Consider the following 25,566-nt stretch of genomic DNA (forward strand, 5'->3'; position numbering starts at 1 on the left):
CTAGACCAAGTGGCCCTGGGTAAGACCCCCAGCCTCTGCAGACATCAGTCTGCTCAGCTCTGAAATGGGGCACACCTGCCTGTTGTCTCTGTCAGGGTTAAGAGAAACTACATCTCTGGGGGGGCTCAAGGGACCAGAGGAGACCCACCGTCACAGCTCCCACTCAGCATCCAGCTCCAGGTGGAAGGGATCCCCACTCACTCCCTCCCCACGTGGCTGCCTCCTGACCCGGCCAGGCTCCGAGATAAGGTTGGAAGCAGGGGGACTTCCCTGGTGGCGCAGTGGTGAAGAATCCGCCTGCCAATGCAGAGGACACAGGTTCGAGCCCTGGTCTGGGAAGATCCCACATGCTCCGGAGCAACTAAGCCCGTGCGCCACAACTACTGAGCCTGCGCTCTAGAGCCCGCGAGCCAGAACTACTGAGCCCGCGTGCTGCAACTACTGAGGCCCACGCGCCTAGAGCCTGTGAAGCCCGCGCACCGCAACGAAGAGTAGCCCCCGCTCGCTGCAACTAGAGAAAGCCCGCGCGCGGCGACCAAGACCCAACGCAGCCAAAATTTAATTAATTAATTAAGTTTAAAAAAAACGTTGGGAGCAGGGTGGGGGCTGGGGGATGAGAAAGAGAGAAAGAGCTAGAAACGTCCAGCTGTGTTTTTACCTCTTCCTCTCCTTTACTGAACCCCAGTGCTCCCAGATTTGGGCGGTGACTACCCCATCCCTGGGCAGCCTAGGTTTCCTCATCTGAAAAGCCACTTACAAGATGATTCTGTGGATGTCCATCCGCACAATGAGAGATTCTTCAGCCATAAAAAGGAATGAAGTACTGATTCATGCTACCACGTGGACGAACCTCAAAAACATCAATGGCAAGTGCGAGAGGCCAGACACAAAAGGTCACGTTTTGTATGATCCCATTTATATGAAATGTCCAGAACTGGCAAATCCAGAGAGACAAAGCCAACTGGTGGCTGCCAGGGGCTGCGAGGAGGCAGGATGGGCAGTGAGTGCTGTTGGGTTCAGAGTCCCCTTTTGGGGTGATGGAGATATTTTAGAAGTAGACAGAGGAGTTGGTTGACAGCATTGGTTTTTTTGTTTTTGTTTTCTTTGGGTTTTTGTGGTTGCACCATGCGCGTGGCATGCAGGATCTTAGTCCCCTGACCAGGGATTGAACCCGTGCCCCCTGCAGTGGAAGCGCAGAGTCTTAACCACTGGACCACCAGGGAAGTCCCTGTACAATGTCTGTTTGTTTGATTATTTATTTATTTATTTATGGGTGTGTTGGGTCTTCTTTGCTGTGCACGGGCTTTCCCTTTATTTATTTATTTATTTATTTATTTATTTATTTATGGCTGTGTTGGGTCTTCGTTGCTGTGCACGGGCTTTCCCTAGTTGCAGCGAGCGGGGACTACTCTTTATTGCAGTGCTCGGGCTTCACATTGTGGTGGCTTCTCTTGTTGCGGAGCACGGGCTGTAGGCGCGCAGGCTTCAGTAGTTGCAGCATGCAGGCTCAGTAGTTGTGGCGCACATGCAATCTTCCCAGACCAGGGATCGAACCCGTGTCCCCTGCGTTGGCAGGTGGATTCTTAACCACTGCGCCACCAGGGAAGTCCCAACCTTGTTTACATACTAAAAAACCCCAATGAACTGTACACTTTCAAATGGTTAATTTTACGTGATGTGAATTTCGCCTCAGTTCAAAATAAATAAAACGTTGGTTTGGTTGAATGGCCACCATTCCAGTCCAGTTTACTGATCTTCTGAAAGCCGTGTCTACCTTTAAGAGTCCCTGACCTCAGGCCTGGAGACATCAGGCATTCAGCGAACATTTATGGAGTGCCAGCGATAGGCATTGGGCACAAAGAATAAGCAGGAACAAGACGAAGATCCCTGCCCTCGTGGGGGTAACCTGGGGAAACGTGAGGAATTCAGCCACAGATAAAGATGCGATGAAATTCAAGGAGTGACAGCAGCTATGGACTGGTGGTTTCTGAGGTGGTGATGGCTCGACAGTGGGCTGGATGGAGTAAGAGAGACAGGTGTGGAAACTTCTCAGAGAATAGTATCTGAGCCAAGGAAACAGCCAGGGCAAAGGCCCTCAGGTAAGGCTGCATCGCACTTGGTGAGTTTCCAGGAGCAGCCAGCTGCCGGCGCAGCACGGCAGGGAAGGTCAGCCTACAGGGATCGTGTAGGTCTTCAGAGTCCACAAACAGATCTTTACGTGTGATTAAAATAAAATTCAGGGCTTCCCTGGTGGCGCAGTGGTTGAGAGTCCGCCTGCCGATGCAGGGGACGCAGGCTCGTGTCCCGGTCCGGGAAGATCCCACGTGCCGCGGAGTGGCTGGGCCCGTGAGTTATGGCCACCGGGCCTGCGCGTCCGGAGCCTGTGCTCCACAACGGGAGAGGCCACAACGGTGAGAGGCCCGCGTACCGCAAAAAAAAACCACAAACACAAAATTAAAAAAATAAATAAATAAATAAAATTCACAACTGCATTAGTTTCCTACGGCTGCTGAAACAAATTACTACAGACTGGACAGCTTGAAGCAAGAGCAGGGTGTTCTTTCACAGTGCGGGAGGCCAGCTGCCCCAAATCAAGGTGTCAGCAGAGCTGTGTTCCCGCCAAAGGCTCCTGGGGAGGATCCTTCCTTGCATCTTCCAGCTCCTGGTGGTACCAGGCTTCCTTGGCTTGTGGCCACATCACTCCCCTCTCTGCCTCTATCTTCACATGGCCTGCTCCCCAGTGTGTCTTCTCTTATAAGGACTTTTGTCATCAGATTCAGGGCCCACCCGAATCTAGGATGATCTCATCTTAGACCATCAACTTGATCACATCTGCAAAGACCCTTTGTCCAAATGAGGTCACATTCACACGTTCCAAGTGGATATTTCTTTGGGGGACCACAACTCAAGCCACTGTCACAATCAAGACTCCCAATTCAGCAGCATCAAATGCCGGGAAACATCCCTCATCTCCGCCTCTCCTTTCCACACTGATTCCAGGGGACCAGGCTGGAAGCTGCAGGGGCAAATGTTTGAGCATCTCGAGGAAATCATCCATCCCCTCTCCCAGGGGGCCCCCTGCAGCTGGCCCTCTCCCAGCCTGAGCCAGACAAGAACAGACCCCAAAGAACCCAGACCCCCTTCCCTGAAAGACATACCCATGAGCCACTCACAGGCAGTTGGCAGGAAAGGGGCCTCCCTGATGGGGAGCCTTTGCCCCTGAACGGAGACTTCCCCAGACCAAATGCACTGCACTTCATTACTTCTTCCAGGCACAAAAGCATCACAGTTAACCCCTTGGCAGTTTTGGCTAAAGGTAGTGAACTGTCCCTTAGGGCTGGCTTCCCATGTGCTGTTTTTATTTATTTATTTATTTTTATTTATGGCTGCGCGCAGGCTTTCTCTAGTTGCGGTGAGCGGGGGCTACTCTTCACTGCGGTGCGTGGGCTTCTCATCGTGATGGCCTCTCTCGTTGCGGAGCACGGGCTCTAGGCGTGCGGGCTTCAGTAGTTGTGGCATGCGGGCTCAGTAGTTGTGGCTCACAGGCTCTAGAGCGCAGGCTCAGTAGTTCTGGCGCACGGGCTTAGCTGCTCCGCGGCACATGGGATCCTCCCAGACCGGGCCTCGAACCCATGTTCCCTGCATTGGCGTGAGGATTCTTAACCACTGCACCACCAGGGAAGTCCCTCTTTTTATTTTAAAAAGGTGCCGCTCCCACCCCCAGCAGCTGTGAGCTGGCCGCAGGCAGGGCTAATTGCTCACATCGAATGGCAGTGCCATCCTGCAGCCAAGGGCACAGAGCAACTGGCAACGATGGCTGGGGCAGGGGAGCCCACGCCTGGGCAGCAGAGGAAGGAGGAGGTGTCCAGAAAAGCTCCTGGCCGCCACCAGCCAGATGCCGGAACCCAACCCAGGAAGAACAAATGACCCCAGATCAGGGGCACACACTCCCAATGTGCCAGGCACTGGGGGGAACAGGTGTCACACCTGTGTGCTCCTCGATGCCTCACAGCAATCCCACGGGGTGTTATCATCCCCATTTTACAGATGGGGAAACGAAGGAACAGAGAGGTGAAGTGACTTGCCCGAGGACACACAGCTAGTAGTGGCAAAGTCAGGATTTGAACACGGGGCGGGGGGGGGGTGTGATGCCCAAATCTACATCACTAACCACTAGGGTTTACTATCTCTCAGAACACGCTGAGCTCCTCTGGAGGGCTCTGGGAGAAATTCTGCAGCCTCAGGCCTCCACCTTTGGAAATGGTGTCTCTCTGGAGGCATTAAACGTGAATTCTCAAGTCTTGGGACCATCTGTGACATTCCCTGGACCGGTCTTGCCCAGATCACGGAGGACAAAATATTTTGAGATGAAAGTCACAGCTAAGAACAGAGGCCACAGAATGATGACAGCCAGCTGTGGCCAACAGGGAAGCTCTTTCTGGCACACATAACGTTTTTTTTAAAATTAGGACATTGCTTATAAAATCCAGATTTCCAGCTTCTCTTGAAAAAAAATCAGAATATCCAGCATGCCAGTTAGCCACAATCCCCACCCCTCCCTTTTGCCTCATTCCTTTTCCTCAGACTGCGTCTGAGTTTGGGACACTCCTTTCCCTCACCTTGGCCACCCCCCGCCCCCAGTGTTAAAAATAGCTGAACAACCACTGAAGGCCTCACTTGGCAAGGAAGTGGCAAAGAGAAACGAGTGCCATTCTTGGGGCTGCAGGTGACTCTCCCTCCCCCCTGGCTTGCTGTGCTGGTGGCATGAACCTGCCTGAGAAGAAGGCCCACACAGAAGGAAGCAGAGCTGAGACAGAGCCAGCTCTCCAAGGTGTGCTTTGAGCCCCTGGATCCAGCCATGCCTGAACTTGTCCTACCCTGGACTTTGCCATTAGGAGCTCCCGTCAGTTCCTCCTTGTGGCCTAAACCTGAATGTGTCTCCACCACAACTCAGGAGCCCTAACTAATCACCCTCAGGTCTCGCCTCAATTGATACTTGTCCAAAGAAGCCCGTCCTGACCACAGGCAAATTCGAAACTTGTTACGCTCCAGTGATACAGCCTGAACTCTGGCCACATGACCCTTACTGCTTAACTGACCCTCTCCCTCTGGACACTAAACTCCTCAAAGGCACGAACCATGCCTGAATTCCATCACTCTGACCCCAGCGGCCTACAAACATCCAGAACATTCCAGTGCCCAATAAATGTAAATTAATCAACCAGCAAAAGAACAAACGGGAGAAACAAAAGCCACTAAACTTGATTTCTGCCTTAAATGTGGTAAAGGACCCAACCCCTGAGGTCTATAGAACAGCCTCAGATCCAGAGAACTACTCCTGCTGCCCCTGGCTCTCAACATTCCTGAAACATCATGACCCCAGGGCCTTTGCACATGCTGTTCCCCCACACACACACACACACACCTAGCTGGCTCATCCCTCTTCCTTGCATAGGTCTGGTTCCTTCTTATGGTCCAGGTCTCAGTTCAACTGCCACCTCCTCAGAGACCACCCTTGATTCCTCTACCTAAGACGAGCCCCCCAGAAAGCAGGGTCGTCCCACCCTGCGTTATTCCACAACCAGCATTTCCCTGCCTTGCAGTAGCATGTTTGTTTATTGTACTGCCCATCTCCCCATCAGTCTGTGGGATCCACAAGGCGAGGCCCTGGTGTCTTGTTTGCTGTGTATCACACCCCACTCCCAGGAGGCCATGGGGACACCAGGCTGGCTGCAAGGAGGCAGGAAGCAGACCCTCATGTCCTGACCAGTCCTGACCAGCCCAGAGCAGCTGTTGCATGCCTGAGGGCCCTATGTTACACGGGGAGGCTGGCCCACCGCCGGTGCAGCGCTGCCAAGGGATTCATTCTGGCTCCCGGCTCAGGGAGGGCTGCAGGTGGTGCCTGCAGACCCCATAATCAACAGCAGGTGCTGTGGAGTCAAGCTTCCTGGGTTCAAATCCCAGTTCTGCCAGCTGCCAGCTGTGTGACCTTGGAGAAGCCACTTAACCTCTCTGCGCCCACAGCATCCTTACATACAAAATGGGGATGATAATACTAGCCCCTACCTCGTAGGGCTGCCTCAGGAAGTACATTAGTGAATGTACATGATACATTTAGAACACAGCCTGGCATAAAGTAAATGTGCAGGAATCATTAGAAATTACAGGGTTAATAATAATGATAATGGCAAACTCTCACAGAGCACTAAGGCAAGCAAGAAGTCAGGAAATGTTGGCTTGGGTAATAAATGCAGTATTTGCTCTGTGCCTGGTCCTGTTTGAAGTGCTTTACGCAGGAGTTCCTACAAGGTATGTTTGTTATTATTCATTCAATGTGCTTGTTCCAGCTCTTCCAGGCAGCCTCCCCGGATTGCTCCAACCCTCAGGAGCAACAGGGACACACACAATTCCTCATGTGAGTCCGTCCTCAACTCCCCTCTCCGTCCCAGGCTACAGGGAGGGGCAGGAGAGCCCCCAAACCCCATGAGACTGAAGTCAGCACAAGGGTGTACATGCCCCACACCAGCCCAAGCTGCAGCCCCTGCTGACTCCCAAAAATGCAGGCCCCATCAAGCACCCCAGAAAGTGAAACATGCTCCCTCACTGCAGTCTGCAGTGGGGCAACTCCTGGTGGAGGCCTGGGCATCCCAAGGGCATCCCGAGGGCTCAGGCCCCACTGCCCCTGCCAGGGTCAGATGTCTGAGACACAGGGCACACCATGAAAGAGGCAGTGACTTTGGCTGGGGGTCTGGGGTCTGCGTAGATGGCGTGTGAGAACGATACTGCCCCTCCAGCCACTGCCATCCTTTCTGTCCCCTAAATGATATGGGTGCAGCTGGTCTCCTGGCCACCCAGCACAGCAAGGACCCCAGCGAAGCTAGCCTTTGGCATGCACAGGCCCTTCACTTCTCGGACAGGAGAGGCAGACCCCTCCATGCCGGGGACCTGATGTGGCCCCAAACCAGGTGGTAAGAGCTGGTTAGAATGCCGGCCCCAGCACCCACCTGCTGTGTGACCTCACTCAAGTCCCTCCACCTCACTGAGCCTCAGTTTCCTCATCTGGAAAATGGGTCTAACGATCATTATCACAGGCAGGACAACGAGTGTCCAAAGAGACAGCAAATCAAAGTCACAAAAAAAGAAAGAGAAGATCTAGAAAGAGGCTATTTTAATTTCTGCAAATGGGCTTTTGCTTTGTCATTAAATGAAACAAAATTTTATTTCATGGTTCAGAATGGTTTCTGTTTGGATTTACGGCAGTCCTGGAAGGAATGAGCTGATCTTTTCAGCATTTAAGCCTCTGGGTGCCTTGAGCCACCCTAAGTTAGCATCTCCCTCAAAGGGCACACGCTCAGCAGAGACAGCGCTCCAGGTAACCCACACAAGAGGACCTGGAGGCTAAGTCAGAAGACCTGGAAGGATGCGGGCTCTGGGGCAGACAGACTGGGTTCGAAACTCACTGGTTGTGTGACCTCAGGCAAGTCACTTAAGCTCTTTGCTCCTCAGTTTCTTCATCTGTAAAGTAGGAATGACAACGATCCCTACTTCACAGGGGGGTTGGAAGATTATATAAACTATAACAGGTAAAGTGCAACGTGATTACTGTGATAAACGCTGTTACTGTTATTGCTGTCATTTGCTGCAATTTCAAAAGGTTTAGAAACCCAACTGCAGGATAAAGACACAAGTCCACCGGGATCCCTGGTGTCTGGGGGACCACCACCACCCAGCTCTCACTGGGAGCCCAGAAAGGCAGCGCCTCCCTCCTCCCTCCAGCTGGGGGCAGGGATTCCTATCAGACGGAAAGAGATACATGTCAGAGCTGAAGATTAAAAACAAGTACAATTATCGGGCAGGCATCCATCCATAATTATGAATTTGATGTAATTAGGCACCCCACTAACTTCATTACTTATTTATTTACGGGATTGCTTATTTAATTTACAGTCCTCCTTCTCTGAAAAGTCATCTTGGCTAACACCCCTCGGGCGAGGGAGGAGGGGACCCCCTCCTCTGTCCCTACCCCCACTCCCCATGCTCCTGCCTCGCCCCAAAATACCTCCCCAGAAGACCTCCGTGACTGAGACGCAAAGCCTGACATTCACTCAACAATGCTCAGTGCCAGCCTGGAAGGTGGAAGGTGCAAAACATCCTTTACACCTTCATCTCTCCAGCAGAGGAAACCCAGGGGGAAGAAGGGTGATTCTAGGCACCGCCACCCTGTCACCAATTCCTGACGTGACCCTCTGGACCAGCGAGCACATCGGTGCACCCAGTGGGGCTGGTACTTCCCAGCGTGGAGAAGGAGAAAGCACCCAGCTCTCGCCAAATGACCTTTGATAAGTCACCTGACTTCTCAGACCCTCACTTTCCTCAACTGTCAGATGGGATTATTAAGAACAACACTCACAAGCTAGCTAACCCTAAAACCCCCAACTGCTGCTAGTTATTGCTACCCTGTGGCCTCAGCCAATGCAATAAGGCAAGAAAAAGCAAAGTGGTTTAAAGACTTTCTAGCTTCATTCATTAATAGCCAAGAACTAGAAGCAACCTAAAGGTCCATCAGCTCATGAACTGATAAACAAATGGAATCATATATGCACACAATGACAAGTGAATCTCAAAAACTTCACGCAGAGTGAAAGAACCCAAACACCAAAAAGTACATACTTTATGATAATTTTATTATGAAAACCTAGAAGATTCTATAACCTCTATGACAGCCGATCAGTGGTTGCTTCTGGTGCAGGGTGGGTGGAGATTCTTTTGGGGGTGATGGAGACGCTCTACAACCTGATGGTGGTGGTTATAGGAATGTTTACATTTGTCAAAACTCACGGAAATGAACCCTTAAAATGGGTGTATCTTATTACAGGTTAATTACATCTCAATAGGCTTTTTTTTTTTTTTTTAACTATAACAGAAGAATATATACATATATTATTAACACCACTAACTCCAATCCCCATGCCCAGGTCAGGTCTGCTGGTTCCTTCACTGCCCCTCAAGTTCCCCCAAAGCCCCTGATTTATGAGCCCTGGACAAGTCAGGTAAGGACTGAATCCCAGATTTAGCCCTTCCTTCCTGGGTCATTTAGGGCAAATCACTTTGCCTCTCTGCCTGTCATCTACAAAAGCAGGGTTATAAGTAGCATGGTCCTTGGGGAGTTACTGTACACTAAAATGAACCAAGGTAAAACTACCTGCTGCAGGCTCCGGCATACAGCAGGGGCCTCGTTACTGCTGCTGCTAAATGATGAACGGGCAAGCTCCAGGCCCAGTGTGGACAGGGCTGGCCGGGCTTCTTGTCCCCCCACCATACATAAGCCCCCGGCCACAAGACTCCCAGCCTGGGTAGCTGCCTCCACCACTGAAGGGTCCAGACTGCCAGGGTTCCAGCATTTAACTGATGCCTGCTGTCAGGACAGGACAAGTCTCCTTGACTCCACCCAACTCACTCCTCCCGGGAGAGCGGACACAAAAGGATGAGGGCCCTGTGGAGAGGAGCTGGCCCTGAGGGCGGGACAGTATGCCCTAGAGGTCACTTGGGGACAGGAGCTGGCCAGCAGAGAAGACATCCTGACGGAGAAGGGGCGTCCTGGCAGTCAGGCCATCACATATACACCAACTGGGGCAGGACAGGGTCACCCCAGAGCCCACTCATTTACGTAAGGAAAAAGACAATAGGAAAAGGACGGCAGGGAGGGGGCTTCAGGGACTGAGGGGCTCTGTGCCAGCTCCCATGCGCCTGTCTGAAGGCGGCTGCTGCTGCCCTGGGAGTGATGGAGCAGGTAGGCAGCGCCTGGCAGCCATGGCAGGAGGGGCGTCCCTCGGGCCCGATTAGAGGGCCAGCCGCAGACAGACGCGCTCAACTGTCAGCCTCGTCCTCCCAGCCCGCCATCAGAGGCACCATTAATTGCTGTCATTTGAGGGTGGCCTGTGGGGAGAAGGAGGGGGGCTGCGGGAAGGGGAGGGGAAGGAAAAAGAAGGAGGAGGGAGAGGTGGGGGATGCAGGGAGGAGGGGAAGTGGGGGGAGGAGGGGGAAGGACAGCTTGCCCAGGGCTGAGCATCCTGAGCTGGAAGGAGAGAGAAGCACCCATACCTTCTCCTCCTCCACCCAATGAAGGGACCAGCGTCCCTCGTCGACCCACTGCCCAGGTGGGGCAAATAGAGTCCAGAGAGGTGTGATTCTGCCCATCCCAGCCCTGTGAACGTCCCCCGCCGTCCCCAGGGGATCCAGAAAGCCCGGCCGCCCCCCTCCCATCCACCTTCAGCCTCCACCCACCCCCAACCCCTCCCCCCTCCTCTCTTTGCTACCAGGCGCCATGCTGGGAGAGGTTCAAGGCTGGGGCAAACCCCACTTTCCCACGGTGCCCTGCACTCGCACAGCTCCCCCGCCCAGGATACCCAGCGCTCCCCTCCACCACCTCCACCACCGCAGGGTCAAAGCCTACACGCCACCTCCTCCCAGGACCGCCACCCTCACAAAAGATTCTGGAGCTGGGCTCCCTCTGCCACTTGCACACAGGGGACGTCACATCACCTCCCTGTGCCTCCGTTTCCTCATCTGTAGAATGGGCATAAGGACAGTGCAGTGTTGAAGTGTTTGCTGCTGTTACATGATCACCCAGGACTTCTGTCCTCCTCGACCCGCACACGTCTCCCCTTCTGCCTCTTACTGTGGTTCTTTCTCAGAAGTGCCTGCTCCCCTGCCCCTGACTCCGGGTCCACCAGACCCAGCCCAGCCACCCCCCCAAGATGAGGAGGGTCTCAAAAGGCCTCCCATGTGGGGTCCATATTGTGCCTTTGCCTTCAGGAGGGGAACCCAAAGCATCTGCCCGGCCTCCATGCCCCCCGGTGGTCCCGCTGCCAGACGCCCCTGCCTGTCCCCAGACAGGCCTTGTCTCTGGGCTGAGGAGCCCCTTGGGTCCTGCCAGGGGGCTCTCCTCAGAGCACTGGAGTCCTCGGCAGGGGGAGGGACCCCCTCCGCCCCCTCCCCCGTCTGTCTGCCTCGGCCTCCCTCAGACGTGACGGATCGCCCCAGAGGAGGAAACTAAGTGCTTGCAGACAAAAAGCCCTTTTATCGTCCTCGGGTGGGCCACTGGAGTGACAAGCGGATAACAGCCACAGGAGGAAGGCTCTCCGTTAGGTCTGCGGTGCAGATGGATGGAGGACCGAGAGGCAGAGGAGAAGGAGAGAAGATCACCCCAGGCAAGGCCGCCTCCCTTCCAACTTCCAAGGCACCGAGAACGCCAGGTAGAAAACCCGGCTGGGCTGATCACTTTGGGGGGACCACCACCGGTGTCCCCCATGTTCCAAGATAAAACCCATCTCTGTGGGGCCCAGGGCCTGGCTCCGGAAGCAGGCAACCTCCAAGGCTGTCCCTCCCTCCTGCCTACTGGGGGCCCCCAAAGGCTCAGGAACAAAGGAGCAAGGCCTGACTCATGCAGACTCCTGCAATCCAGGAGGCCCATTCCACACAGCCTCAGGGCCTTTGCACCGGCTGTTCCCTCTGCCTGGGAAACCCTTCCTCCAGAGACCTGCAGGCTCCCTTGCCTCCTCCTGCAGGTCTTTGCTCAAATGCCACCTTCTCAGGGAGGCCCACCCTGACCCCCCCATTTGAAACGGCAGCCCCCAGATCACCCACACACTCCCCAAACCCCCTCTCTGCTGGTGCTTCACCCCAGCGCTCCCCACCGAAGGGCACACTACGTATCTGACTTGTGAACTGTCTGCCTCACCCAGGGAGGACGGGATTCTTGTCCAGCTTATTCCCAGCTCTATCTCCAGCACCCAGAAAAGGGCCCAGCACACAGTAGGTGCTTCAGAAAGAATCGTTCAATGAATGAAGAAAATTAAAATCTCCCAATAGCAGCCGGTCCTGAGCCAGGACGTGCCCAGTAGTGCCCTCAGCAATCCTTGGAGAACAAGCATTTGACAGACGAGGAAGCCAAGGCACAGAAGTGTCTCAGCCCCCTGGGATTTGCACCCAGGTCTGCAGGAGGCCCGCCCACTGCAGAACCACCCCAGAGACCCAGGACGCCAGTCCACGGCTGGGTGTCACAGACAAGGACTGAAACCCGCCCCTAACCTGCTTCTCGGCGCTGCAGCCTCAGGGAGGCCCCTTCCTATCTCTCAGCCTCAGTTTGCCCCTCTGCAAAATGGGGTTGCACAGGTAACCACCTCCCCCCACTGTCCCTCCCAGGACGCTGCCCTGCAGTCCCTACCGCACTGGTGTGGCCCTGATGAGGGAACAGCAGTCAGAAGTGCTAAGCAGAGAGCGCCAGATCTTGACCCCATCGTGGACGCCAAGGGTTGGGCTGGGGGCTCCTCAGACCCTCCTCCGGCCTTCCTTGGGGCCAGGCCTGGCTGACAACCCTTCCCAGCCCTAGAAGAACAGCTCAGTCGGTAAGAGGTAAAGAAAGATGCTGGGAGCGCTGAGTGAGCGCTTCCTACCTACTAAGTACTGGTGCTCGCAGCAGCCCACGCCCCACGTCCCGAGCCCCAGCAGCTGAACAGTGCTCGGTGACACAGAGCCAGCAAGGGGTCAAGCTGTCATTTGCGGGGGGCCAGTGCCTGCGCCCCAGCAGCTGCACCCACTGACGAGCCCTTCCTCACTGGCACGGACAGGGGCTAGGCACCCCACATGCCCTCCAGATGTGTTTCCACTGCTTCCCCAAATTGCCTGACTCTCCAGAAGCCTGGGGGGTGGGGGGTGGGGGTGGGGCATTTCCTCACCACGCCCACAGGGGGTCTCTGACCACATGACTGCCTCTCCCAGGCCTGGGTCAGCTGGTCACCCTGTCCCCGCGGGGGCAAGGACAAGACACAGGGAGGGGACCCGCAGATTCAGCTCCCTCCTCTGCCAGGGCTCCCGGCTGCTTCAAAAAAAATACAGAAACCAAAAATCTCAGCAACGATCACCAGCTCTGTGGGGGGATTTGATTCCATCCCCATTTTACAGATGGGGAAACTGAGGCACTGGGTGGCTCGGGACCCTGCCCAAGGTCACGCAAATCACAAGCGGCAGACAGAGATATGCACTCAGGCAACCAGGCTCCAGGGTCCCCGCCTGGGACCACTTGCCTCTCCTGGTTAAAAAGAATATAAAATAAAAGATGCCTCCCTCTACCACCAGCCAGGCCAGTACCTGAATCCCCTCCTCCAAGCCTGTGCTGGGAATTCCATGGCGCTCTCACTGCTGGGGCCTGGGTTTGATCCCTGGTCGGGGAACTAAGACTCCACAAGCCGCACCACGTGGCCGAAAAAACAAAACAAAAACAAAACAAACAAAAAACAAACAAGCCTGTGCCCACCCCACTGACTCTCACCTGGACTGCCTTCCCTCTCCCTGAAACCCCAAACTCTGCCAGTGCCCCTAGGACCGCTCTCCACTCCCCCTGATAGAGAAGCTTTCTGGGGAGACCCCTGCCGTCAGATGTACCAGGTCGGCGGGGGGACAGGGAGGGCAGTGGGCACAGACCAGCCCCACAGGGGCCTCAGTCTGCTTGGCTGCAAAATGGGTGCATTGGGGAGGAATCTGCCAGGTTCCCTGGGAGAGTCAAAGAATTAGCCCCCGCTCTTTGCTTCCAGCTGAGACGTGGCACAGGTGACCCACCTGTGCGTCGGTTTCCCCTTTTATAAAATGAGGATAACAGCCCATTTTGGGGCACCGCTGTGAGGGGCACAAGACACAGTGACGTGAAAAGCACTGTGGTGATGGGCTTTTGAGCAGCTCCTCTGTGCCAGACGCTGCTCCCTATCAGCTCATTTAATTGTCGCAGCAACCCTACGAGGGGACACTCATTACCCCAGTTTACAGACAGGGAAATGGAGGCACAGGGAGATGAGTGACTTGTCCTGGGCACCCAGCATGAAAGTGGCAGTGCCGGGACTGGAACCCCAGCTCCCCTGCTGGGCACGGCGACCACGGTGGCACACAGGTGTCTGGCTCGAGGGCCTCCTCCAACGTCCAACATCCCAACTCGAGGGCCAGCACACAGGCTCCGCCCTCTCTGAGCCTGCAGCCCACCATCAGGGCACAGAAGCAATGTGGCCATGAACCCCAGAGACAGAGAAAACCCACTGTCACACAGCTGCACTGCTGGGACAACCCCTTCTCCCAGGCACCATCTGTACATCAGTGCACTCAGCCAGAAAATACCCCATCCCGGGGGAACCCACAACCTCCACCCTGGGCAACACTGCTGCCCAGACCCCACCCCACAAGGCCACACAGAGCCCACCACCACATCCGCCAACAGAACCTGGCACCCCAGCAACTGCCAACGCCCTGTCCACGAGAAGGTCCCAGCAACACGAACCCGCTGGAGACAGCAAGGAGGGATAGATGTGAACCTACCAGAAACAGCCACCAGCAACGCTGTGTCCTCAAAGACTCTGGGGGACCTGCAGGGGAAAACACGGGTCTTGTTAGCAAGGATCACAGCATCCCCATGGGCTAAGGTATGACCACATCAATGTGCAGGTAGAGACGGCAAGGCCCACTGGCCTGGACTTGGGGCACTGTGTACATCAGGCCAAGTGTTTCTCCACGACAACCCCATGAGGTGGTACTGCTACCCCATTTGACAGAGGGGGAAACTGAGGTTCAGAGAATCAAAGTCTCACGCCCCAGGTCCCACAGCTAGGAAGTCACAGAGCTGGGATTCCAATCTGAACTATGTGGTTATAAAGGCAGCTCACACCCCAGCCAAGCCCCCAGGGGACCCCGGGCCCAGATCACACTGTCGCTGTGAAAATCCCCCATTAACTTCCCAGGGGACCCTATGAAAAGTCAGTAAGTGACACCTGATGGAGGGGTGGGCCTACGACTCTCGTTCAAGAATTTCTGAGTCACCATTCAAAGTCAAAACCAGCACAATAAACACTAGTGTTCAGAATATAAAAAGCACGCTCACAAATAAATAAGAGCCAATCAACCCAACAGAAAAATGGGCAAAAAGACTTGATAGAACTTCACAGAAGTGGATATAGAAATGGCCAATAAGCACATGAAAAGATGGTCAATATCATTAGTCATCAGGAAAATGCAAACTAAGAGACCACTACGCACTCACCTGGATGGCTAAAATAAGACAGACAATGCCAAGTGCTGACGAGGATGCAGAGCAACTGGAATTCTCAGACGTCACTACTTCAGTGCAAAATGTGCAACTACTTTGGAAAACAGCTTGGCAGTTTCTTACCAAGTTAAACATACATTTGGGTGACCATGTGACCCAGCAACTCCACTGCTGGGTATTTACCCAAGAAAAATGAAAACATATGCTCCTACAAAGATGTGTACATGAAAGTTCATAACAGCTTTATTCATAATCACAAAAAACTGAACACAGTCCATCCATAGATGAAGGGATAAACAAACAGCGGTACATCCATACCATGGAATACTACCCCACAATAAAATGGGACAAACTACAGACACACAACCACATGGAGGGATGTCAGACTCAGAGGCTAAGCACACGCGAGGATTCCATTTATAAGATTCTGGGAATGGCAAGACTCTACTTTCACGAGTAGAGAGGTCTGCAGGGGCAGTCACACTAGAACAGAAAGATGATTCCCACAAAAGTTAGGATGTTAAGCACCTCTGGAAAGAAGACCGCATGTGACTCCTTAAAATTATTCATTAATCTGCAGCCACGTGTTTATGCATTCTTTTTTTTTTTTTTTTTTTGGCTGTGCTGTGCGGCACGTAGGATCTTAGTTCCCCAACCGGGGATTGAATCCCTGCCCCCTGCATTGGGAGTGTGGAGTCTTAACCACTGGACAGCCAGGGAAGTCCCTATGCATTCTTTATTGTGTTAGCTTCTGCAAGAAAAAGAACAAGTAAACAAATAGTAATGGGCAGACCACTAGAGAGAGATCAAAACCCTGGCTGTGGTCCCAGCTCCTCTACTAACGGCTGTGACCTTGGAGTCTCTGACCTTGGTTTTCCCATCCAGAAAATGGGCCCACTCCCCACGGCTGTCTCCAAGACCCGTCCATTCGCAAACATCTCAGCCTCGAGTGGACATTTAGGGAACCCCTTCTGCACCCCTTGCCCCCACCCAGGGATCAAAGGCGAGTGGAGCTGCGGCTTCCGGCTCTCACAAGGCTGAGGCAGCTGCATGCAGGGCTCAGGCTCTGGGCCCAGGCTCCCTGAGTTCAAATCTGGGCTCTGCCCTTCCTAGCTGTGCACCCTGGGACAAGTAGCTTCACCTCTCTGAGCCTCAGTTTCTTCATCTCTAAAATGGAACCGAGGGGGACTTCCCTGGTGGTCTAGTGGTTAGGACTCCGCGCTTTCACTGCCGAGGACCCGGGTCTGATACCTCGTTGGGGAACTGAGATCCCGCAAGTTACATGGCGTGGCCAAAAAAATTTTTTTTCATTTTTAAAAATGGGAACGATGATACATTAAAAACACCGACCTTACAGGGATGCCGTGGAGGTAAAGTGCTTTCAGAGCCAGCGTGGGCTCACTAGCAGCAGTCAGTTCCTGCGGGGCGTTCTATGACCCCAAGGCAGGGGCTGGCAGCTAAGCTCCAAGACCCCAAGGAACCCTAAAAGGGGCAGCTGCAGGCGGCACATGGGGAAGGACCCTGCCCCTTCTTTCCTGTCCTTTTAAGGCTTTTTTCGCTACAGTGCCTCCAGGCTTGACACTTGTCCTGCCATCTGCGGCAGCTCCAGAGACAGGGCCCTGCAGGAAGGCTGGAAACAGGGAGGCCCAGGCATGTCTCCGTAGCCATCCCAGCTTCCCAGAAGCCTCTGTGGCCAGGCCCCTGCAGCAGGTCCTGCAAAGGGCTCAGGCGGGGTCAGGTGGCTGGGCGCTCTCCCCAGGCACCACTGTGGAAGGGTTGGGAGATCAGACCCCACCTGCTTCCCACCATCTCCCAGCCCCAGCCAGTCCCCCCTGCAGTCCCCCAACGGACACAAAGCACCTGATGGCGTGAGGTCAAGACCGGCCTGGGCCGGCCCCAGGGGGCCATACAGAGCATCTCCCAGCAATGCCCACAACACGCAGGTCCAGAGAGCAGTTCCCAGCCTAGAAAACTTGGGGACTTCCCAGGAGAAGCGACGGCCACGCTGTGCCCCACGGAGGAAGGTGAAAGGTGCGCTTGGCGAGAGGATGGGGGATGCGGGCAGAGAACAGCTGATCACAGCACGGAGGCTGGAAGGAAGCGGAGCGGAGTGAGTGTGTGTGTGAACCGGGTGGGCAGGGCTGATCGCCGCAGGGCCCCTCGGATTGGGATTTTATTCCCAGGGGCAGGGAGACCCTTAGGAGGGTTTCGCATGCAGAGAAGGGACAAGTCCCACCGGAATTTGGAGAGTGCATTCGGGCTGTGGAGTGGAGGACGGGTGAGGGTGGAAGCGGGACAAGTGGATGGGATGGAGAGCATTTTGCAAGTAGAATTCACGCGGGCGGGCGAGGGATGGAAGGGGAGCCTTGGCGGCTGTGCTGGGCTCCCGGCTTGGACAGCGACAGCTCTGGGTGGGGGAGGGAAGGAGAACCACATGCACTTCCTGTGGCCTTGCTGTGCTCGGGCTGCTTCCCGGGTACCTCACGTAATCCTCACAACCACCCCGGGAGGGAGGGAGGGAGGGAGGGATGGGGGCTTCTGTTTCCAGGCCAGGAAGCCGATGTTCAGCAGTAACTCACTCAAGGTCAGGAAGGGAAGGGAAAGAACCAGGATTTGAACCCAGGTCCAAGCGCTTTAAGCCTCGGGAGCCAGGGCACTGGTGGGGGGACCCTCCTTGAGCGTGAACAAGGAGAGCGGGAGTGGGGAGGTGGCCACTCCCAGGCTGACCCCAGGCACCCCCAGCAGGGAGGGGGCTCAACAGCTCCCTAAGCAGAGCTGCACCCAGTGGGACCTCCGTGGGCCCTGAAGGTCCCCGGGTCCCTGGGCCTCCTAGGAGGGGGGTGGCTCTGACCCCTGTGCAAGGGGCTCAAGCCAGGGAGCAGACCCTCTCATTCAAGGTCTCAGTCACGCTCGTGCGGACACTGCTGCACATCCTCAGTCACACACGCACATACTCACGGCCTCATTCACTCACTTGTTCACACTCGTGCATGCCTGCGCACACTGTGCTCCCACGCACTCCCACACACACGCGCTTGGCCCAGGAAGGCTCCGCGGGGGAGCCAGCCCCCCGCACCGTGTTTCCAGCCATGGTCCTGTCGTGGCCCAGCCCAACTGCTGAATCCCAGCCACAACCTCCTCTCCCCCCACCCCTGGGGGAGAGAGTGGGGGAGGGAAGGAAGGGGGGCTGACCAGACTGGTTTCCCAGCAAAGCAGATAGAGGAAAGAGGACGGCTTCCAAGGGTTCCCCTCCCCCAGGCCCTCGGTAACCCTCCCTTAAGCACTTCAACAGCTCCCCAGGGCCCACGGGCTGAGACCTGCCCCCACATGGCACCAAGCCCCCAAACAAGCCCCATCAGGCCCCCCTCAGAGCTTTGGCCCTCAACTCTGCCATTTGCCCTCCCACCCCCTCCTCTGCCTTCCCAGCACCAGCATAACACTGCCTTTTTCCTCCTCCAGGAAGCCCACCCAGATTACCCCAGCCACAGAGGCTGACCCAAAGTGTCCATCCACCCCGCTCGGAGACAGGAAGCTAGCAGTCCAAGGCCACACAGGTGCAGGAGGGCAGAGCCAGTTGGGTTCAAACCCAGAGAGCTGTCCAGCTTTGACTGGGATACCAGCATCAACCTTCGGCCAGTTGACAAGCTTGACAGAGCCCCTGCACAGAGATGGAGCCATGAATACGAAAGACAAGGGTCCTCGGGGGACACGGTCACACCTACCCACACTCAAACACCACACAGATACATCAAGAAAAGAGCAAGATGGGGAATTCCCTGATGGTCCAGTAGTTAGGACTCCAAGCTTTCACTGCCAAGGGCACAGGGTTCAATCCCTGGTCCGGGAACTTCGATCCCAGAGCTGTGTGGCGAGGCCAAAAATAAAAAAATAAAATAAAGAGGAAGAAAAAAGAAAAGAGCCAGACGACGTCAAAGGGCAGTGACTGAAGTAACAGACATAAACCAGCATAAACCTGCAATGAATGACAGGCGTGATGGGGGATGGGGGAGGACTAGAAGACAGGTAGGGTCTCCCAGGAGGTGACACTGGAGCCCAGGGCTGAAGAGATAAGGAGGAAGGCGCAGCAAATGCAGAGGCCTGGAGACAGGACCCAGCTAAACTGGAAGCGGTGGTGGACGGGGCGAGGCGGGGGGCGATACCGGCCTGGGTTTTGTTTCCAGGGCGAGGCCACGGGAGGGGAGGGGCACATTCGGATCTAACGCATGACCAAGTAGAACAGCGTGAGGCATGGCCAGGGAGGACACTTCCGTGTCAATCCCTGTCGGCTCCATGGAGGTGGTGTCCTCTTCCCCAGGCCAAGCCTCAGCCTCTCTCTGCACTGGAGTCTCTCCTAAGGTCAGAACCTGAGGGCTGAAGTCTCAGTGCCAGGCAAGTGCTTTGTAGCTGAACCTCAGTACCTCCAAACCTTTCCCACCAGGCTGTGCTATAGCCACCCAGAGGCAAGGCCCCGACCCCACTGGCCCCTGGAGGCCCTAGCAACACTGGGCCTTTGCCTCCACCTGCTCCTGGGCAGGTTGCTAAAAGTGATTGCACAGGCCAGGGCTCAGAACAAATCCTCCCTCCCAGCCCAGCCTCCTCTGGGCCTCCAGCCACGTGGGCCATACCCTCGGCAGGGCCCCAGGAGGCACACTTTCCAGGTGTGAGAAGGAGAGGGGTGTTGATAGAGCCCCCGCAGTGCCTGCAGACGGGCAAGGCAGTGACAGAGGCAGCCGGGGTGCCAGTCCTGGCTCGGCCACTCCTGCACTGGACACCCAAGTCACTTCATCTCCCCGTGCTTCTATTTCGCTGTCTATAAACTGAGGGATGGTAACAGTGTCCCTTCGAAGGGCTGCTGTGACCACTAAATGAGTTAATACAGCAGAGCCCCTTAGAGCAGCGCCTGGCACAGCGTAGACCTCAACAAGCTTATTAATCACAGTAAGCGCTTTCTGCATCTCCCCACTTCAGGACCCTCACAGCAACACTCCAAGAGAAATGGGGAAACAGAGAAACTGAGGCATGGAATGGTCACCTGTCCCAAGTCTCTCAGCTGGAAGCAAAAGAAAAAAGCTGGGACATGAACCCTTTCTTGAATCCCCTGACCCACCCCCACTCCCAGGGACCCTGGCAAATTCCTCCCCAGTGTGCTCATTTCACAGCCAAACAGACCCGTATCAGACAGGTCTGTGCCCACAATTTGCCCTGGTATAAGTGATAGCAAGTTGTCTCTCCAAAGAACTCCTACACATCCCTCAAAGCCCAGCTTATGATGTCCTCTCCCCTCCCCTCGATGTTATAAGCCTTTCCAGTTAGTCCAGTCATATCCTGGCCCTCACTGCCATCTCACCCAAAAACTCTGCCTGGCCACCTCCAGCAGACCCTGAGCCTTCCAGGAAAGGGCCTGCCTTATCCCTCACTGAGGCCACAAGGCCTGACGCAAAGGCAGATGCACAGTGGGAACAGCAGGGTGAGGCTCAGAGTAAAAGAGACTGCATACAGAGGAGGGTTCAGCACAGTAGGGCCAACGCTGTGAGGTGCAGCTGACAGCAGGGCTGAGAGAAGGCCTGGCACACAGTGGGCCCAGCCGACTCACAACAGACTTAACACAGTGCCCGGTGCACAGTGGGGCCAGGATCACAGAAGGCACTGGGGGAGGCCTGGACCTGCCTGCCATCTTTCACCCAATCCCCGCACTCCCCACCGCTGAAAAGCCCCCCATGCGCCTCCCATACCCATGCGAGTCCCACCTACACTCACAAGCCCAACGGCCTCCTCCTCCAGGCAGCCCACACTCCCTCATACTCAGCTACATGCAATCTGGCTGCAGTCACAAAACCAACAACAACGGCAATAATAACAGTGGCCATAACTGGCGTTTAGTTACTCCTGTGAGGACACCAAGCTGAGCCTTTACATACTCATTTAACTCTCGACAGCCTTTCAGGTAGGCTATTTTATTTATTTATTTTTTTTTTTTTTAAAAGTCTACAGAGCATTTTTTTTTTGCCCGCGCCGCATGGCATGAGGGATCTTAGTTCCCTGACCAGGGATCGAACCTGTGCCCCCTGCTGTGGAAGCGTGGAGTGTTAACCACTGGACTGCCAAGGAAGTCCCCAGGTAGGTTATGTTATTATCCCCATTTTACAGATGAGGAAACTGAGACTTGGGGGGGCGGGTTGAGTCACTTGTCCCAGGGGTTATACAGCTGATGAGAGAAGTCAGGACGGGCACCCAGGCGGCCTTAACCGTGCACACAGGGCTGAGCGCTGTTACTGTTAGTGGTACCCTTACCCTATGTTCTCAGACCCTGAGCCGGGCAGCAGGAACCCGACTTAACCCTCCCTGCAGCCTCCTGAGCTGCTGCTACCCATTTCCTGGATGGACAGACTGAGGCTCCAAGAGGGGATCACACAGCCAGGCTGCCACCCACTTCAGTGGTTCCCCACCCCACCCCCAGGGGCGGGTTCTCCATGATTCTCTCCCCAGTCAGTGCAGAGGCCAGAAGCCAGCGCCTGACGAGAAGCAGGAGCCACAACTCACCCACAATAGCCCTCCCCAGTCATCACCTTCTCCCAGGGCAGGACCCCCCACCAGGCTCTGCCGCGCCAGCCCAGGAGCCTCGGCACCAGCCCTCAGAGAGGAGACGCTCCACCTGCAGCTCCCGCTGTCCCATCTCAACCCCCTCAGTGGGCACAGGTCAAGTTCGACCAATCTGCCAATGAGCCCGGGAGGCTGGGACAAGGTCCCTGCCCAGGACCGTCCGGGCTGGAACCAGGTCCCCGAGCCAGCCTTGGAGAAAAGATGCTCCTCCACCTGCAGCCCCTGCCTTCCCATCTCAAACCCCCTCAGTGGGCACAGGTCAAGTTCTACAAAATCATCCAGGGCCCAGGGGCTGCTGCAATGCCCGCCACTTTGAGGAAAGGGAAGTGATGCCCACGTGAGCCTCCATGTGGCAGCGTGAACCACACGAGGCCACGATGAGCAAAAGCCACGAAACGTGTTCTACCGACGCCCTAAACGCGATCCCGCAGATCCGGGCACTGCCCCCAGTGGGCAGGCATAACTTCCGGAAGCCATCTCTGCAGGCTGGATTTGGGGACTTCAGGTACAGTGTGACCCAGGCACCCAGGGCAGGAGCAGGCCAGGGTCCTGAGGTGTTAGGGTGTGGGGGACCTAACGCCCCTCCCAGAGCTGCCTGGGTCTGCCAGACACGTCTCTTCACACCCGATGAACAGGGAAGTCTCCCCTGTCCCCTGGGACCGGGTGTGGCCCTTCCCTGTCACTGTCGTAGCAAGCAGCCCAGACAGCCAGAGCGGCAGGGAGGCAGCTCTTCCACTTAGAAGCCACTGGGATATTTTATTTTCTTTCTCAAGTGACAGCTGAGGCCGGCTCTCCTTGAAGCTGCGGAGAGGCAATCATGGAGAGTTCACCCAGGTCTCTGATTCCCCACCAGCCTGCAGCAGCCGGCGACTGCCGGGGCGTGGGGGCAGGGCAGTGGCGCAGCAAAGCCAAGGCCACAGCCAGTGTGGATGTGAGTGGACAGGGCCTGGGGGAGGACAAAAGGGGAGGAGGGGCTGTGGCCCATCAGAGGGGGACACATGGGCCCACCCAAAGGGGGCACAGCCCATCCAACCATGGGGGCCACGGCCCCACTCCAGGGGGCTCAGGCCCATCCAAGGGGGGCACACCGTCAGGAGGAGAATGAGGATCCGCACTGACCCTGCCCGCAGGCCCCCAGCCCCCAGTCCACCTATCCGGGCTCCCAAAAGAGACCTGCGCTGATCACAGGCCAAACAACCACGATGGTCACCACAGCAATAATAATAGCCCCTCCTGCGTGCACAGTCACCGTGTGCCAGGTCCTGGGCCGTCTATCCTGACCCCATTTCACAGATGGGGAAACTGAGGCCCAAAGAAGTTCAGCAACCTGCCCGAGATGGCACAGCCAGGGAGGGGCAGGGAGATGGGGGCCCGGGCGTCCTCCCTCGGCTGCCCCATTCTGCCCCCACTCCACCCTCAATTTGGCCCCAGAACACACTGCTCAGAAACCTCCCGCCCACCTCCTCGCTACGGGGCGTGGGGCCATCTGCGGAGACAGCAGCCGACAAGAGCAATTAGACGCCAGGAAGGAGCCAGGATATCGACCGTTTCTGGAGGGAAGGGGGGCAGACGGGGGCTCGGGCCACACGGGTGTCGGCAGCCTGGCTCCCGGCCCAGCACAGGCCAAGTCAGGGCAGGCAGCACAGATCAGGCCGGGAGGGCCAGGGGCTTCGCTCCGAGGCCTGCGGAGGCCCAAGACGGCAGCACGGAGAAGCCATTTGTCCGTCTACCTGTCTGTCCACCACCGGCATCGCCAGCTGCAGACACCTGGAGCTCCCCTGAGGCTTTCACTGCGTGGGCACCGTGCTAAGCCCTGTCAATTACTAACTGGTTTAATTCTTACAACCACCGTACACACGAGTTACTATGACTCTCCCCATTTTACAGATGGGGGCAATGAGGCAGAGAGGCAAGAAAGTGTACCCAGGGTTCCCACAGCTAAGATTTGCATCCAGGCATTCACTCTAACCACACATCACCTCCACCTGGGAGTCCCCTGAGGGGTGGGAGATAAGACAGTGGGCTTTCTGGGAATGGGGCACAGGGGACTGCATGGGGTGGAAACTTCCAGAAGCCTCTGAAAGTCCCTCAGAGGCCCCATCATAGGCTCTCTGTAAAGCTAATTCAGTTTCCACCCTGTAGGAGCACAGGCCAAGGGCCCTACAATGCCAGCTGCTGGGTCCCCCGGGAGGAGGCTGCCTTGACGGTCAGCTGGAAGGGAAAACCACTGCAGAGCCTCCCACCCTGCCCCAAGCTTCCCTGCCCAGGAGCAGGGTCTGGGCCATTCGTGGCTGCAGGGCAGGGCCAGGGGCTGCCGGGGAGAGCAGGGGTGTCACGGAACCAACGATTGATCGCCAGAAGCAATTAACTGTCTGGGTCAAGAGATGGTGAAAGAGATTTGTCACCGGGGGCCCAGGGGATATTCCAATGAGTCCAGCAACGCAGGCGGGAGGGGTGGTTCCCGCTGACCTGGTCCTGAAGGGAGATCAGGACTTCTGCACACTACTGGAGCACCCCACTCCTCCCCCACCCCGACAGGCCTCCCTCTGCACACTCCCGCTCCCCAAGACCAGCCCCGACCCACCCCAGCATCTGTGACCCGGGCACCAGCCCATCCTGCACAGATGGGGACAGAGAGGCCCAGCAAGGGAGTCCATACACAGAGTCCCAGCAGCCCGGGATCTGGCCGGAGACCCGGACCCAATCCCAGCTGCACCAGGGTCTAGCTGGGCGACCCCACGCCGGTGCCTAAATTCTGAGGCTGTTTCCTCTGCTACAAGGTGAAGGTGATAAGCAGGGGAGTTAAAACCAGGACGGCTCAGGCACAAATCCCAGCTCTACCATTTTGTTAAGCCTGAGGCTGTCACCTTGCTCCTCCGAGCCTTGGTTTCCCCATCTGTAAAATGGGGGTGATGCTGAGGGCTATACAGTCTGGCACACGGCAGGTGCTCAGTGCAAGCTCGCCATCAGGGTTCACCAGCCCGCCTCCCCAGGGACGCAAGCCCAGCCCCTCAGCACCTAGGACACCAGGCTCAAGCCCTGAGCCAGGTCATGAGGAGAATACCTGGGGCACGGGCCCCCCGCCCCAGCCTCTGAAGCACGACCCAGTGAGAGATGGAGGCCACCATCCCCGACTGGGCTTGGCGACTGCCTGTCATGGAGAACAGAAGCCCCTGGACACACGGTCCTCCACCCAGATCCTCCACGGACAGAGCTGGAGGGGATACAGGGCACGGGCCTCCCCTGTGTGAGTCCCCCAGTGAGTCTCCCAGCTTTCACCCCCTAGTGTCTGCTTCATTTCCCTCCATGCACACCCTGGGCACATGCGGCCCCTGGGATCCACTGTTTGATGACAGTAAACACCTGTAACATCTCCCTCGCTGTTCCCACTACACAGATGAGAAGACTGAGGCCCGAAGCACCCAGCAAAGGGCAGCCTCAAAGCCAGCTCTTTGTGATGTCCCACAGGAGCTCAGAAGGTGCTCAGAAGCCTGGGTCAAGGGGCCGGGGGGCAACACTGAGTCACAGTGAGAAACTTGGTAGAAACTGAAAACAGCCCCAGAGGCCCCACGTACTGCCCAGAGTGAGTGGCGCTGATTCACAGCCGGGCTCTGTGTTGGAAAGTTCCTGCTTCTGTGGTGGAGTGGAGGCGGGGGACCCGGGGCACAGAACAGCCACTAGGCGAGCTGTGAACTGGCCCCAGGGCCGCTAGATCACATCCAGCCTCGTCCACCATTCAGCGCCCCATCAGCCCTATCAGGGAAGTGCCCGGGGGGGAGGGGAGGGGAGAGCATGCTCTGGGCCACAGAAATACGGACGCAGCATGAAAAGGGAATCTAGGTGTTCCTGCCCTCCCCTGCCCGGGGCACAATCAAGATGTG

General features: G+C 56.2%; 1 protein-coding gene across 25 annotated transcripts in view; it reads right to left on the bottom strand.

Moving 5' to 3' along the window:
* The window catches only part of NCOR2 (nuclear receptor corepressor 2), a 221,264-nt gene that overhangs the window by 176,669 nt on the left and 19,029 nt on the right, over positions 1-25,566 (bottom strand). For 24 of the 25 annotated variants that reach the window (XM_060310870.2, XM_060310873.2, XM_060310858.2 and 21 more), the window contains exon 2: positions 14,362-14,408. The exons of the other annotated variant lie outside the window; for it this stretch is intronic. The gene's annotated coding sequence lies outside the window, so the exon portion shown is untranslated. The remainder of the gene's footprint in view (positions 1-14,361; positions 14,409-25,566) is intronic. 25 annotated transcript variants of the gene reach the window in all.

The sequence above is a fragment of the Globicephala melas genome, chromosome 13, assembly GCF_963455315.2.
Source record: "Globicephala melas chromosome 13, mGloMel1.2, whole genome shotgun sequence".
NCBI classification, from domain to species: Eukaryota; Metazoa; Chordata; class Mammalia; order Artiodactyla; family Delphinidae; genus Globicephala; species Globicephala melas.